This window comes from Camelus dromedarius, unplaced genomic scaffold, assembly GCF_036321535.1.
Source record: "Camelus dromedarius isolate mCamDro1 unplaced genomic scaffold, mCamDro1.pat HAP1_SCAFFOLD_200, whole genome shotgun sequence".
Taxonomy (NCBI): domain Eukaryota; kingdom Metazoa; phylum Chordata; class Mammalia; order Artiodactyla; family Camelidae; genus Camelus; species Camelus dromedarius.
Window position 1 is genome coordinate 397,818 of NW_026989858.1, and position 15,793 is coordinate 413,610.

General features: G+C 52.4%; 1 long non-coding RNA gene across 1 annotated transcript; it reads right to left on the minus strand.

Annotated features, from left to right (window-relative positions):
• Positions 1-260: 260 nt before the first annotated feature.
• On the minus strand, positions 261-13,654 carry LOC135320995 (uncharacterized). Its single transcript, XR_010380348.1, has 10 exons — positions 13,539-13,654; positions 9,969-10,178; positions 8,496-9,409; positions 7,740-7,873; positions 5,114-5,200; positions 4,616-4,766; positions 3,441-3,564; positions 1,600-1,717; positions 1,115-1,329; positions 261-713 (listed from the first exon to the last, which is right to left on the minus strand). It is a non-coding gene; the product is annotated as an uncharacterized LOC135320995 (long non-coding RNA).
• Between the last annotated feature and the right edge of the window lie 2,139 nt (positions 13,655-15,793).

Sequence of the window (15,793 nt, forward strand, 5' to 3'; positions counted from 1 at the left end):
CTGCCTCCCGCCCCCAGCAGGCAAAGTGGGACAGGGGTGTCCGGGGACCTGGCGCAGCAGAGGCCGCCTGCAGGCCACGCGGCACAGACATGGGAGCTAATACACAAGCTCCCCCGGGGCAGCCTCCCTATCCCCGCAGCCACCACCTTACCAGCCCCCTGACTGCACCGCACCCATCTCCCAGGTGCAACCTCACCTGGAGTCGGACCGCAGGCAAATCTCTGGCGGCAGAGGTCGCCCTCAGGCCAGGCCGCGCGGGACAGAAGAAATGGAGCAGCTCCCTGGAACGGACCCCCTCCCCCTGCAGCCGCCGCCGCCGCCTCCCAGGGGCAAGCTCACCTGGAGACCGGCGTCCCGCCTCTACGGCAGCAGAAGCTGCCACTGGCTCCGCCGCGGGGGAGAGCTGAGCGAACTGACCGGCTTCCGCGCGGCAGCCCCCCTAACCCCGTGGGCCCCGCACATTAATGGCACCGTCCCCACTCAGCAAGCTGAGCGGGACAGGCGTGTACGGTGACCAGGGGCAGCAGAGGCCGCTCCCAGGCCCGGCAGCCGGGAGAAGGCAGCTATTCCAACAGTTCGCCAGAGGCAGCCGCGCTCCGCCCCCCTGTCGCTGCCGCTGCCCCCTGACCTAACCGCCCCACCTCCCAGGAGCAAGCTTACCTGGAGTCCAACATCTGGCGAATCTCCAGCGGCCAAGGCCCCCCTAGGCCAGGCTCCAGGGAAGAGAAGAAATCGACCGGCTTGCCCGGGCAGCCTCCCACGCACCGCCGCCTCCGCCGCCCCAAACGATTGGACTAGCCTCCCGGGGTCAGGCTGACTGCGAGGATGTGCACTTGCCTTCTAATCCTGGCCACGTGCCTGAGCACCTCCCTGCATCCCTACACTCCCCGCACCTCTGCACCCCTGCCACTATCTGCACTTCTGCACTGCCTGCACTTCTGCACCCCTGCACCCCCGCATCCCCTGAACTGCCTGCGCCCTCCACAGCCCCTGCACCCCTGTCACCAGTTACACTTTTGCACTGCCTACACTCCTGCACCTCTGCATGTCCCACACACCACCTCTTGGGCCTGTGGCAGAGTCTCTGCTGTTAGACCAATGCACAGGAACTCACATCTTTGCCAGTATATGATGCATCAGTGGACGTCTGGGGTTGGCTGCAGGAAGGTACATGTTCCCGGTCACTAGCCTGGGCCACTAGGGTGATCTCTCTGAGGTCACCAAGGGCGGGCTCAGAGATGCTGTTTTCCGGGAAGAGAGGAGTTGAAACAGGTCTTGAGGGCAGAGCTGTGCTCAACAGGCCGTCCACGCTTCATGTTTTACACAGGGCTTCGGAGAAGTGAAATGGATCCAGCCAAGTAAGACCGGCCTGCTGTACGCCCACCTCAGTCCTGGGCTCTGAGTCAGACCGACTGGCTCCCACACTCACGGCCCAGTTTTGGTACCTGAATGGTCCCTTTGAGGCATCCCATCAGTTCTCAGGAAGAAGTCTGGCTGCTTCCACCCCATGGCCCTCCCTCCTGTGCTGGCCTCAGGAAGTTTCCTTATTTGGGGAAGAAGGCAGCCCACCCCCTACCCCACCCCTCACCATGCTCTCACCCAGGCTGCAGCTCTCGCTGCCCATCAGAGTCTGGAAAGCCATCCCTCTTCAGTTATGTCCCTTCTGAGATGGACTTGCTTCCACTCAATTCTAGGCGAGGATGCACCATGGAATGCACTGGGTAAGAGAACCAAAATAAATAATTTCTTCTGTGAGGTTTTCTGTTTATCTACTGGGATGGGCTGTGTGTAGTTTGCTACAGCTATTGGTATGAGAGGCTAAAACAGCCTGTGTGTCCTTGTTTTCATCTCCCCACTGTCTTTGGGTTTTCCCTTGACACTCCTGAGACATTTACTTCTTTTAGTTTTATTCCTGTTATTACACAGGGGCCCTACTGACATGGAGGTAAGGTGTTGGGGGAGCAGGACAGAGCAGGGCATCTGTAGTCCTGTGATTAGTTCTCATTGAGCCTATGCCCTGAGCTGTGACCTCCACAAGTGTGTCTCTTTCCCCCCACCCCAATTTGGGTGAGACAGAAGGGATTTCCCTTCTCCCAGGTTGGTTAGGCTCTGGTAAAATAATTTCTCATTAAAAAAACAAACAAACAAAAAACAACTTCCCCAAATGAAACAGAATGTTTTGGGTATATTTCAATAGAGTTATTTTCTCCTTTCCAGGCAGGAAGCATGAGGAGTTATCCTCTGAGGCCTTCATTCTGAGAACAGGACACGGTCCTGGAGGTAAAATGCATGAAAAAGAGCAGGGGGCCCCTCTGACTGGCCCCCTGGAGTTGTCACACTCGGACTTCCCCACGCTGAGATTTCCACTGGCCTCAGGGACCTGTTAAATCTGCCTGCCCTGGGGGTTGTTACAAAAGCGGGTTCTGCCCTGGGAGCTGTGACTCGCCAAGCCTGCCTGGCTGCCTCTCTGTGTTGGGAGCAGATTTTCCCCTCATTTTTCTGGGATCTAAGAAGTACAGTGGGATTGCAGCTCCCTCAGCTCTGGTGTTGTTTTCAGGACAGAAGGAGAAATTTCTGAGCTCCACACGAGCTGGAACAAAGGCTGGAATCCTCCCCTCCTCTGCCTCCGTGCAATAAGTTTCTGTGGTTCTAGCCGAGTTTCTGAAGATGTGGATTTAAACACACACATCCCAGCCCCTACAGGAGCACACAGTCCCATAAATCCCCCCAGTTTCCACTGGTAACTACTGAGCTGATGGGGACACGGGTTTCGGGTCCACAGAGGCCTGACTGCACTACTTGCTCCGTGGCCTATTAACGTGGTTGCTCTGGGTCTTGTCTGAAGTGGCTTGCTTACCGCACCTGGTACATGGGAAACACAAAATAAGTTCTAGAAACTTCACTTTTTCTCCCTCCAGGGCCTTCAAACATAGAAAGTATTAAGTGAACTCAGACGGCCTAGTCACCGCAATGAGGTCCGTCCAGCCTGGCTCTCCTGAGTGATGGGCACTGACTTGCACCTTAACTCGGAATAGTAGGGGAACCGCCTTCTTCTAACTGGGCCTCTCCCCACACCGGGCACGCCCTCAGCTGAGACGGTGTCAACTCCCCCATTGAGGTGTGTGCTGGTGGCTTCAGTGTGACCTGGCCCTGCCGGGATATGAACCTGCAGTGAGTGAGGTGGAGGGTCGGGTGGAGAGGGGTCCCTTCTGGGGTGGCAGGGGGCCCGGTAGCACCCAGCCCGGCCTGGTGCCTGGGGCTCCCTAACACCTCCTACAGCTCCTGGGTTGGCTCCGGTCCTGGCCAATCCATACACCCTCCCAGCATCTTCTCATTAAGTCCCTTTTTGCTTTTATCAGCGAGAGGTGGCTTCTGTTGCTTGTTCAGTGAAACAGTACATAGGGAAACCAGACTATTTCTAACATCAGTAAAATACCAACCTCAGTTATCTCGCCGGGCAGACCGTGCAGCACAAAGGCCTGCACAGGGCTGTGCGAACGGCTTACGTGAAGGGTCCTCATCATCTGTCTTCAGAGATGCAGAAGCTGGTGGTTCAGGTAAAACCTCAGGGAGGGATTGAGGAATCCAAAGCTGGTTGGTTTCAAAGGCTAACTGGTCAGACCAGACCCCTGAGCTGTGGTCAGAAGCCTAGCTCAACATCACTCAGACTCAGCACCATAAGTGCCAGGTGGGGGTGGTGGTGTTCCCTTTGCAGGCTCTCATTGGGGATTCACTGTAGTCCCTTAAATGCAGCAGAGATTCCAGCCCCCTTAGCCCCCACTCTGCGTGTTCCATGACACAAATCCCGGGAGTGTTTAATTTTCATCTTTGTTTAGGAGGATGAAGGAGGGGCAAGAGGAGACATAAATTCATACTGACTGACACAAGGTCACAGCCAGTACCTCCTCCTTGGAGAGATATGTGCTCCCAAAGTGGTGGCTGGGGGGCTGGGCGGAGACCCTCCACTGGTCCCAGAGGGACTCCCTCATCTGGCCACAACTGATGGGTTGGACAACAGATCCAGAGGGAGACAGAGCATCTTTCCTGGGAATTTGGAACTGACACACAGAAATCAAGTTCACTCATCTGGGGATTGGCGAGGGGCGGTGGTTGGAAGTCAAATGAAACCAGAGCATGAGAGAAAGTTAGAAGTGAAAGAGAGAGAGACAGAGAGACTGAGCTTGTGAGAGCAAATAGTCAGAAAGAAGGAAAACAATCAGGGGACAGAGGAATTCCAGCTCTTGACTGTCTAGTCTGTCCTAGCCCATCAACGACCCCGCGGGATGGTTAATAAAATTCCAGTTTTGCAGATAAGGATAAAGGCTGAAAGAGGTGGGGGCTGGGTTTGGGTGCACAGTTAATTCAAGTGCCGCTGGACCCCTCATTTCCCATTGCCTGAAGGCACTGTAATCCTCACTGGGACCCCTGCGGTCCCCTGACAGCCCAGCACCCTGATCAAATGGCCCCTGCGGGAGTGGGAACCCCTCTGAGCGTGAAGAGTTCCCTGAACCGAGATGCCATGCATCAGCAGGCTCCTGCACACCCCAGGTTAACATCTCCCCAGCTGTGCAGTCTCCCGACCCACTTCCCTCCCTGCCAGGCACCCCTTCCTTACCACCGAGTGTACTGCAGGAATTCAGACACAGGGATGCCCAAAGCAACACGAGCCCACCGGCTATACAAACAGCAGACTCCCAGCCCCACCTGGGTTCCGAGGGGACAGTAGGCGTCCTCAGCTTCCATGTGTCTAAGACAATCTTCTTCAGCTGGAGGTTATAGAGAAAAATAAAAGGTCCAAAACATAGTTCAGTGAGGAATTCCTCCAAGGACCTGACTCCAGAGACTACAACCAGGGGTCCCTACCCCCCGGACTTGGGGTGAAGGTGGATTATTGATCAGCACAACCTCCGGTGGCCCAGCTCCTCAACTTGGCTGCCCAGAGTGGGCTGGGGGAATGGGTAAAGCCAGGGCACTCAGGAAGAGCACAGAGGACCTGATCTCCCCTCTCCGCACTTGTAAACCCTTCCTCAAATCTCAAGGCATCTGACAGAGAGCAGCCACCACAATAAGGAGATGCTCCCATTTCTTCACTCACTCCAGTCTGTTCACTTACGTGCTGAGCATCCACTGGGTCCCAGGACATGACACATAGGATGGCCGATGGGACAGGCTTGGTCCTTCCCCCTGGACCCTGTTCAATCTGATGGAAGAATGATCACTCATAAAGAGTTTTTCAAAATTATACAGAGACCAAAGACAAACTGCAGAGTGAACCAAATTTAAAAATATATATGAAGATCCCCCAGTCTCCCCGCCTAAGGTTAATAGCATAAAGCAAAAAGATGTTGCCTTTGATCACCAAGGAAGTTGTCACCCCCTCTCAGGTGGAAAGGACAGTTATTCTTTGAGCAGGACACAGAAGTGCTCCATCGGATTGGACCAGGGCATCTACAGTCATTCAGCAAATGTGTATAAGCTCCTACTACGTACGGGAATCTCCTAACTAGACCAATTCACAAGGTTCTCGGGCTTTATCAGTCAACAAAATAGACATGACTCCCCATCACTGGGGGCTCAGAGTTTTAGTAGAGGAAACAGGCAGCATGTTGGGGGTAGTAAGAGCTTGGAAAAATTAAAAAAAAAAAAAGAGTGATATGAGCAAACTCCGGTGATGGCGGTGGGGTGGGAGGCAGGCAGGAGGGAATAAGGCAATCCTGGCAGATCTCACGGAGTAATGAACTTGAAGCAGAATAGATCCGGAGGAAGAAGGAAGAGCCGGAGTCAGAGGCCCCCTGAGTGAGGGGGAGAGTGTGGGCAGAGAGGCAGAGCACGCCGGGTCCTGAGGCCTTTGTGATGACTTTGGCTCCTAATGAAATGATGACCCGTTTAGTGAGTTTTGAGGGGAGGGGTGATATAGTCCAACTTAAGCTTTTGTGTTTGTGTTTTTTTGTGGGAGGTAATTTATTTATTTTAATGAAGGTGCTGGGGATTGAACCCAGGATCTCTTTTTTTTTTTAACATTTTTTATTGATTTATAATCATTTTTGAACCCAGGATCTCTTGCATGCTAAGCATGCGCCCTACCACTGAACTAAACCCACCCCATCAATGTATGTTTTGCAGGCTCCCTCTGACTCTGTGTGGATGAGAGATTGTAGGAAAGCAAAGATGGAAACAGGAGGCTATTGGTGTCCAGGAAGGGCTGAAGGTGGCTCTTAGGAGGGCGGGGAGCAGGGAGCAGGTGGTTAATGAAGACAGAATACCCAGAATTTTCTAACAAGCTGGATTTGCTGTCTGTGTGTGTAAGAGAAAGACAGAAAGAACATTGTTCCAACATCTGGACCTGGACAATGGGAGGGATGTCCTCTCCATCCACAAGGGATGGGACAAGGTGGGGCTGAGCAGGTGGAAAGGGGCTGGTATCAGCTCAGTTCTTCAATGTCATGGTTAAGGTGTGTATTACATATTGCCACAGAAATGCCTAATAGGTAGAGGAGTCTGTTTTCTTTTTCTTTTTAACATTTAAAAAATATAATTTAAATGTATTAATTGTATTATGTGAATGATTTGGGAAGTTTGTTTCATGCCAAGGTATATGTTATATATAGCCAAATGGAAAATATATCAGAAAGGGGAGAAATGAGGGCTTTCACATAAACTGACTGTCCATAACGTAGGTAAAATTTCAATAAAACCAGTGTTCAGTGAAAAAACCTCATCTTGGTGTTACATAAAAATAAATGAAAAAGGACTATGTTAATGTATCATTATTTCATGTTACATAATAGCCCCAAACAAACACACTGTTTAACTATGAGGCTTGTAGAAATGCTATTCGCTTTTTCCACATAAATACAGAAATGCAGAAAGGTTCTAAGTTAGAATAAGCATCTTAGTGGAAATAATACAGATTTGAGCATTTTACATGATATATATATTTACTGATACAAAATTTGGAAAAGTAATTACATAGTAGAACATATGTATGAATGTGAAAGCAAGATTAATGAAAGAAAAAGAATGTGAGTCTCAGGGATAAAGGTCCAGATGGAAAGGGCAAATCAGGGAGTTTTGGAGAAATCGAGAAATTGATGGCATGCCACTTTCCAAGGCTGGGTTGCTTCCACCAAAGGAATAGCAGAGAGAGAGATGAGAGGCCCAGGAGCCAACCCTGGGGCACACCCACAGTGTATGTTTGGGAAAAAGAGGAGACATTGGCAAAGGACCAGCCAGTAGACCAAAAGCAGAAAACAGACTGAGCGATGGGCTGGAGTTTAAGTGAAGCAGGAACACGGGGGAGGAGGGATGGAAGAGCTGGGTCAAATGCTGCCGAGGGTCTACTCATGATGAGGACTGAAAATTGACCACTATATTTAGCAACGTGTGGTCACTGATGGCCTTGACAGAGCAGTTTCCATAGAGCGAGGGATCAGGGGAAGAGCCAGAGTGGGTGTAAAAGGGGATGGCTCAAGAGAAGATGCAGACAGTGAGTTTAAACAACTCCTTAAATATTTGCTGCAAAGACACAGGGTGGCAATTGGTGGGGGTGAATTAGGGTCAAGGAGTGCTGTTTGTTTCTTTTAAGAAGATGGACGTTTATATACTGATGGGAGCCAACTAGCAGGAGAACAAAATAGATGAGGTAGTGAAAGAGAGGATGGTTTTGGGAGTGACAACCCAGAGAAGATGGGAGGGATGGGGCCCTGGGGACTTTTCGAGGAATTGGCTTTCGATGTTACCTGTAATAAGAGGTGGGGCACCGAGAGTGAGGTCACAGACAACACTAGGTGAGCGGATGTGCTGGGAGTTGCTTGTGAAACTTCTCTTCTGTTGGCTTGTTTGCTTGTTCAAAGTAGAAAAGTAACCTTATCAGCTGAGGGATGAGGAGGAAGAAAGAGTTACTGGAGCCATGAGAAGAAGATAAGAAAGAGCCTTCCAGGGAGAATGGGACAGTGAAAAGAGCAGGGGGAGATGGGGGAGTGCGCTCCCAGAAAGTTACATTTTCTCTTTGACGTCCCCAAATGTGTGATGTGTGATTACCCTTCCTGCTGTCTACGAAATAAAAATTAAGTATGGTTCAGAGGAAATGCTATTTCATTCTAAGAGGCTACCTGTTTCTCAGGAATGGCCATCTTAAACTGCAAATATTACAAAAAATGTTGAAAAGATGAACCTGTGTACCTAAAATCCCCTATTTTCTATTAATCTGGTTACTATTTAATTCCCCTATCAATAACTCATAACCAATACTGCCATGATGGAGGTACACTGATGCTTAAAAGGAAATGAGATCTGTATCCTTTTCCTAAATTCCATGGCTTCCTTAATATACAGTTCCCCTTGGAATTTAGGAATGTCTGGTATAAGAAGTGAGAAACAGTTTGAGAAAATCCCGGCTCAGAATTACACAGCACAACCGCATCTCAGAAGTATATACAGCCGTAAAGAATTTTAGAAGCAAAACTCCGTAACTACTCTTAAAGACTTTTGCAAACCTGGGCCTGCCCAGATGTTTCCAAACTGGAAAGGGACTCCAATCACTTGCCTGGTACCGGACCAGAGGCTGACCAGCCTTTTCTGTAAAAGCGAGAGAGTAAATATTTTCAGTTTTGCAGATCATTTTGTTGTAACCATGCAGGTCTGCAATAAGAAAGCTAAGAGCACTGGGAGACAGGAAACAAATGGGCATGCCCACACCCTCCCTTCCACTCAGGGCAGCTTCTCTGTGGTGGGCAGTTTTGCCACAATAACTTGTTTCTTTGTTTCCATTGGTTTCTTTTTTTCCACCTTACTGCTCAAGCTCAGAAATTCAGGTGGTCCTGGTCCTTCAGCATCCATGCAGAGAGAAGGCTGAGTGGGGTTGGGAACCCCACCTGATGGAGAAGAGAGATTGCTGGGAGGGACACTACGGCGGCCACCATGACACGAGACAATCACACCTTCTGGGGTGAAAGGGAATGAAGACAAGGGAGGGACAGAGCAGTGGGACCCCTAGGTCGCCTGCCAGGCTTTCTCTCCCTCCACAGCCACCCTGGGTGCCTGGGGGGTGTTGGGATTCAGCTACGGTGATTAGGCTGAAGGGACTCAATATAAAGGACCATCCAGCTCCTCACTAGGTTCCAAACGCAGCCCCTCAAAGTCCACCCTCTGAGTTTCTGGAACTCAGCTGGAAGAATAAATGAGCAGGCCAGATCCAGAGCCCAAGCCAAACACGACGGTAGTCACGTGGGGTTGTAACCCCATGCTCAGTGGTAGGGGACGCCTTGCAAATCTGCAGAAATCCCTGTTCCACCTCATTCCTGGGGGAAACCCCAGATCTCCTTCTGCTCTGTCTGTTCTTCTCTTGATGCTATTGTCCTGGATGGATGCAGAGTCTTTGAACCTGGCCCTCCAAACGTACATAAGCAGCCTGTTCGATAAAACAAATTATGCACTTTTTCACATTTGCCAGTTTTTTGATTCCAGAAATTTTGCGGGACTCATTCTCACAGTCTCCTGTGCCCCCACCACTTGGTGGCCCTCTGCTCATGGAAACACCATTTCCCACAACTGCACCCTGCCTCCCAGCTGGTCAGAGGGGAAAGTCCCACAAAGACACAGGTGTTTGTGAGGATCCTGTCCCCAAGCAGAAAGCCTACTCCTGGAGCCACGGACAGGGATCTGGCCTCCTGAGCCGCTCAGCTCTAATTCAAAGCCTAAACTGGGGGCCCCGAATATTGCTGAATGACTTTCTGAGTCACCTGGACTGGAGGGGCCTGATTTTTCTTTCCAGGAATGGATGTAGTGCAGCCTCCATTTTCAGGGCTGATATTGACGATGGATCTAGTTCCCCCCACTGCACCGCAGGAAGGAGAGGCCCTTCCATCCCACAGCTTGGAAACCCAGCCCAGGTAAGTTCTGAAGCAGTGTATTGCTGCCAGGTCCAGTATCCCTGCAGAGTGGCCTCTGTCCCTGAATGAGCCCCTTACCTGGGCCTTTTCTGCCCCGACACAACCACACCCCAGTCTGTGCCAGAGATCTGGGGCTCTGTGTGTCCAGGGCACACAGTTGGGACCTGAGCCAGGTGTCCACTGGGCCTCAAGGGGGAGAGGTCTGCCTCTGCATCAGGGGAAGGTGATCTCTCATGGCTGGCAGGACGCTCTCAATATGGACCTCCAGGCGCCCAGGGAGCAGTTTCCCTGCAGGTGTTAGAAGCCATCATCAGGAGGGCAGGCCCCTCTTTGTGCAGACCATCCCGCAGTGCTGGGCCCACGTGCTGACCACAGAAACCTACATGTCCCCAGGTTACCCCAGGCAACCTCACAAATTCGTCACTTGGTGACCTGGGTACCACGGGATCATTGGCCATCCCATGAGGGTGGTCCTTGAAGGCATGGACTCCAGGTGCTCCCGTTAAGAAATCCCCCTGGGTTTCTGTGGTCACAGAGCCCACACCAGAAGATTCTAGTCCTGCAGTGACCACCACAGCAGTCACCTCCCCTGTGCATGTCCAGGAACAAATGACAGCAATTTATTGCCAGGAATCGTGATGAACAAGGGGGTGGGATTCCATACTAGTTTTAGGATCCTGGTAACTCACTCTGCACCCCAAAAAGCATCCATGAGAAATGTGTTTATTGGGATATCTGTGCCCCTAGAAGAGCTGTTCCTCAGGGCTCCTGGGACCCTCCAGCCCCTCTCAAGGTTCTCAGAGCTTGGGTCTAAATTTCTATCTCCCTCCTTTGGTGTACAGCCACCTGTGTCTCGTGATCACAGGTCACTTTATTGCATGACTTGGCATGTTCTTAGTTCTCGTCCTCCACCCCTGCACTAGACTCCCACGATGTTCCCACTGACCCTTGGCTCCCTGGGTGGGTCAGGGGGCCCTAAGTCTGCACCCTTCACTCTCCTCCTCTACCCCCAACTCTGAGGCCACCCCTAGGTGGACTGGAAGGTGTTTGTAAATGAGTCTTACACAAGGACATGACTGGACAAAGCAGGGCTCCACCCCCGGAAAGCACACCTGCTCCCTTCTCTGATGAGGACCCCACAGCCCCACATTGCCTCCAGGAGTCTACTCAGCACACAGTTCCCCAGTTCTGGGCAAGGCGTCTCCCTGGAATCCTTGCTTCCAGGCAGAGTCTCTCTGTCCTTCTGAGTTTAGAGTTGTTCCCATGTTCCTGAGCACCAAGGTGCCCAGCACAGACCCTTCACTGACCTGGAGAGACAAGGAAGATATGTGGCCACAGGTATCACAGGACACACCTGCTGGGACCCCAGGCCAAAGGGCCATCCTTCTGCCTTCTCAGGTGTGGATCCCGTGGTACCTTTTTGCAGGGGGCCCAAATGGGGAGTGGGGCCCAAAGCAGTTCATGGGGCTCTCTGGGCAGGGAAGACTTGGGCCAGGCAGCCTTGCCTGGTTTCCCTCCTGGGGCACTCTGAAAACTCCTGCTCCTCTGGCTGTGGCTGGAGGCCCCCAAACTTCAGGGCGGGGCCCTTTCTCTCAGCCTCCACTGCCTCCAAAGCCACGCTGGAGCTGGCATGGGGAAAGAGCTTTCTTGCCCTCTTGTGGCCAAGCTGCCAGAGGTGGATGCTGCGGGGAACTGGAAAGAGTTAGCAGTTGCTCAGATGTGAGTGGTTAGGCAATTTGACACCCTGTCAACTAGCCTTAAACATTGGAAAGAGGGCTTTCCCGGGAAAGCTGGAAGTTACTTTCAGTAATTTGTTTAAAGATTTCTTTTTTTTTCCCTTAAGGACTCATAAAACCTCTCCCAGGTCATTCCTGGTATGGACCATTATCCAGGGATCAATCGGGAAATGCAGGAGGAGAGGGGTGGGGGTAGGGGAGAGGGTAGGGGAGATCAGAGCCCACAGAGAGGAGATGCCCCTCCTAGGAGCCACAAACTGGGCAGTGGCTGCTGGCATCCAGCTCTCCTGTTCTCAGGCCCATTTCATCTGTGGGGTGTTTCCAAAAGAAACAATGGTGGAAGGGCCATGGAGGACCCCTAGACCTCCCAGAATAGACAGGGGGAGCAGAGTCACCATGCTGGCCCAGAGCTTGGAGACAGACCTGCAGTGGAGACCACAGGTCTTCTGAGAAGCCAGTTTTGAAATAAAGGCAGTATGCGCTGGAATACCCATTTCGAGCAATTGCTTCATCATAGACATGTAATTTACATAGTTCTTCTCACCACGAAACTGTTCCCAACACGCTACATGAATGACGGCTTCAACACACATTCATTTCTGAGATGTGAACAAGTGTAGAGCCGCTCTTTCGTCCAGCATAATGGGCATGGTTACACCTAGGAAAGCTTACCAAGATTTCTCAGCAACAGCCAATTTCGAAATAAAGGCAGTGTGCGCAGGAAAAGCCGGTTGGAGTGAGGGCTTCCCCATACACATGTAAGTTTTATAGTTCCCCTCACCATGAAAAGCTGTTCCCAACATGCTACATGCATGAAGGTTTTGACACACATTCAGTTCTAAGAAGTTAGCATGTGGAGAGCCGCTCTTTCATTCAGCATAAAAGGCCTGGTTACACCCAGGAAGATTTACTCAGATGTCTCAGCTGGTTCCTTCACCCAGATTCAAAATAAAGGCCGTTTTTGCTGGGAAAGCCTGTTGGAGCGTGTTCAGAGCTGTTTCGGGCTCTGTCCCAGCTGGAGGGTGCAAACCCCAACCTCCAGAATGAGGGACCAGGACCCCACCGGCCAGGTGGTGTTGCCTTTGCTGGGGAACAGTGATCTTTGGGTTAGATATTTTGCAGCTCTCTCTAAAACCTGTTTTGACTTAAGTTTGCATCCTAGTCACCAGTTTCAGGGCAACAGAAAAAGCATATCCTACATCCCTTTGCACTGAAATCTTCCCAAAAGAGCAAATATTTGCCCATGAAAATACCAGCTGCTCTTCTAAGGCCCCCTAAATACCCAGCAGTGTGGCCGGTGCACTCTTGATCAGGAACAGGATGAGAGGGACCAGCGGTCTTCCAGCAGGCTTGGCCTGATGTGGCAGCTGCGCTGTGGGTCCGTGGTGGGAGGGCCATGCAGGGAATCCTGTTTGAGGGGCCTCTGTGCACGTCTGCATTATGCTCTGAGGTTTCATACAAAGCTCCAGGCATCCTAACTGGTCAGATACAGCCCCCACCCTCGGGCTGGAACCACCAGGACCTCAGTACCTGTAACAGGGACGGTGCCCGGTGTGGGGAGAGGTCATGGGACACTCCGGGGGCAGGGGTAGTGGTGCTGGGGAAGGCAGGGGGTGCAGTGAATGGTGGAGGGAGCAGGGTCCCTTGCTTGGGGGTGAGAGTTCTTGGGGAGACCACAGAGCATGGCACACACAATCCCCACCCCATACCCCAAATTCCTAGCCCCGCCAACACAGGGGCTTTTCTGAACACTCTCACCGTGGCTAGCCTGTAAGACTGCACCTAACCCGGCATCTGGCACCCCTGCCCTATCTCCCCTCTTAGGACAGATCCCGTCTCCTTGGAAACTGCCCAGCAGCGTGAATTCAAGGCCGGCAGCGGGCCTGGAGGATCTGCACTTCAGGTGCCCTACCTGGCCAGCCGTTTGTGCCTTGGCTCAGTCCTCTATCTTGCCCAACGGCAGCCTGGGTCCACGTCCGGTGCAAGGGGAGGCCGCGGAGCCCAGGCTGAGCCACACACACGGACAGGTGAGGGTGCCCCCGCCCCGCTGCCCCACCGCCCCGCAGCCCCGCCCACTGGTGGCAGCACCGCCCCAGCATCCGGCCGGCGCCAGCTGCAGGTGAGGACGTCTGCTCGGCACCGCCCGCCCCGGCCCCGCCCAGCTGCCCCATAAGCCTCCCCCCAGCCCCCGTCCTGGCCGAGCCTTGGCTCCCATTGGCTCCGCAATTTCTGCCCTCTCACGTCTAGCCTCAGGAGGACACAGACGCAAGCGCTAGAGGAGGGCCCCGCGGCGTTGCCATGGCTATATGCGCCGCGCTCTGCGCGGGCCGGTGTGAGCTTCTGGGGCGGGCAGCGGGCTCCGGAAGTGTGCAGCTACCCGGGACCATGGCGGTGCTTGCTGCTGGGGCTGGCGGCTTGCTCGCCTGGGCGACTAGTTCTTGCCTGGTCAGTCGGAGGCCGACATCCTGTCTGGGGCGGCGTCCCACAGACGGTAAACGTACGGCCGCGCCGTTGGCGGGGCCAGTGGACATGGACCGGGGTGGGATCCGGGTTGGTGTGGCTGCCGGGGAGGCGCTGTGGTGCCAGGGAGCGGGTTGGGGCGGGGAGGACAGGGCTGGGGCACAGCCTCGGGCTTTCCTCCCCCTCGGGCACTGGGGCTGGGACCGCGAGTCCGGGTAGCCCTGCTTGGCCGCGGCCTCCCAGAACCCCCGGGAAGGGCAGGCGGAGGACCTGACTTTTATGAAGCGGGGCCTTATCCGGGTTTTGAAGAGCCCCAGAATCAGATGTTTGAATGGGGTGGTTTATCAGCCTTGTTTATCTGCAGGGAAATTTCAGTTCCATCCAGATGTTGGCTCCTTCGGTAAAACTCAGGAATAAGACAAGGGTCATTGTCGATTAGCAGTTATCTAGGGCTTGACTCAAAATAGACTGTGCGGGGTGTAGGGATGGTAGATGGGCCTTCCCTCTCAAAGTTGGCAGTCTTCTGGGATTAGAGGCCCCAGTTGAGGATTACATCTTCATCTGCGGTAATGGAGGTTGTGGGAACATTAACACAGAGAAGGGAGGAGTGTGGCTGCGATAACTCATTAAAGAAGCCAGGACCCTTGCCTGGCTCTTGTGTAGGAGAGTCTCGCCTAGGGTAGGGCAGCAGTTATCAAAGTGTGTCTGAGGCCCCTGAGATGCAAGACTATTTTCATAGAAACGCCGGTATGTCACCTGCCTTTTGCACACTCTTGCACTCCCGAGTTTCCTGTGGGGGTTTCCAGGGAAAACCTGGTCTGTGATATCACAAAACAGGGAATTTAGAGGCAGATAGAATTCAGAACTCACCAGTCCAAAAGAGTTTTGCAGAAATTAAAATCACTGCTCTTCTTCTCATTAATGATTTTTGTTTAGAAAAATATACTTATTTTTTGCTTGAGTATTAATGGTAACATGTAGTAGGTTGTTATTATTTTTAAGTGAAATCATAAGCATTTTTTAAAGTTCTTATTTAAGTTCTAACACAGGAACTATTGATAGATTTAACCCACATAAACAGCAGCCTTTTGGAGTCCTCAGTAATTAAGAGTGTACAGGGGTCTGTAGGCCAAGAAGCTTGAGAGCCCCTGGAGAATGTGTGCTCAGGTACTAGTCAGGTACTTAGCGTTGTTAGACAGATGCCAAGATGTCTTCTGCATGTGCTCCCGGACTCGAAGTAATTGGCCACATGGAGACGGGTGGGCAGTGCCTCCACTATACAAACCAGAAGCTGCTGAATGTGTCTGGATTGTAGGCCATGGGCTGTGCAGGGATTCCCGTTGTATCTGTTCTATCTAAGCCGGGATTCCTGTGCAGAGGCTTGGCCCTGAAGACCCGCTCTCCTTTGCTCCCTGCCAGGTACCTTCTATGTGACGTCAACCCTCCAGAGGGCTTCAGCCTCCATAGGAGCGTCTGTATCCACATCGCCTTCCTCCTGAAGACCCTGCTGAAAATGGAGGAATCGGTGCTGGTGATACCCCCTTGGGGCCGCCTCTACCATTGGCAGAGCCTGGACATCCACCAGGTCCGGATTCCCTGGTCTGACTTTTTTGATCTATCAAGTCTCAACAGAATCATCCCTGACACTGAGTACCAACCGTTCATTGCAGGGGAGATGGTGATCGTTTAACTGGGGCCAGACGGTTG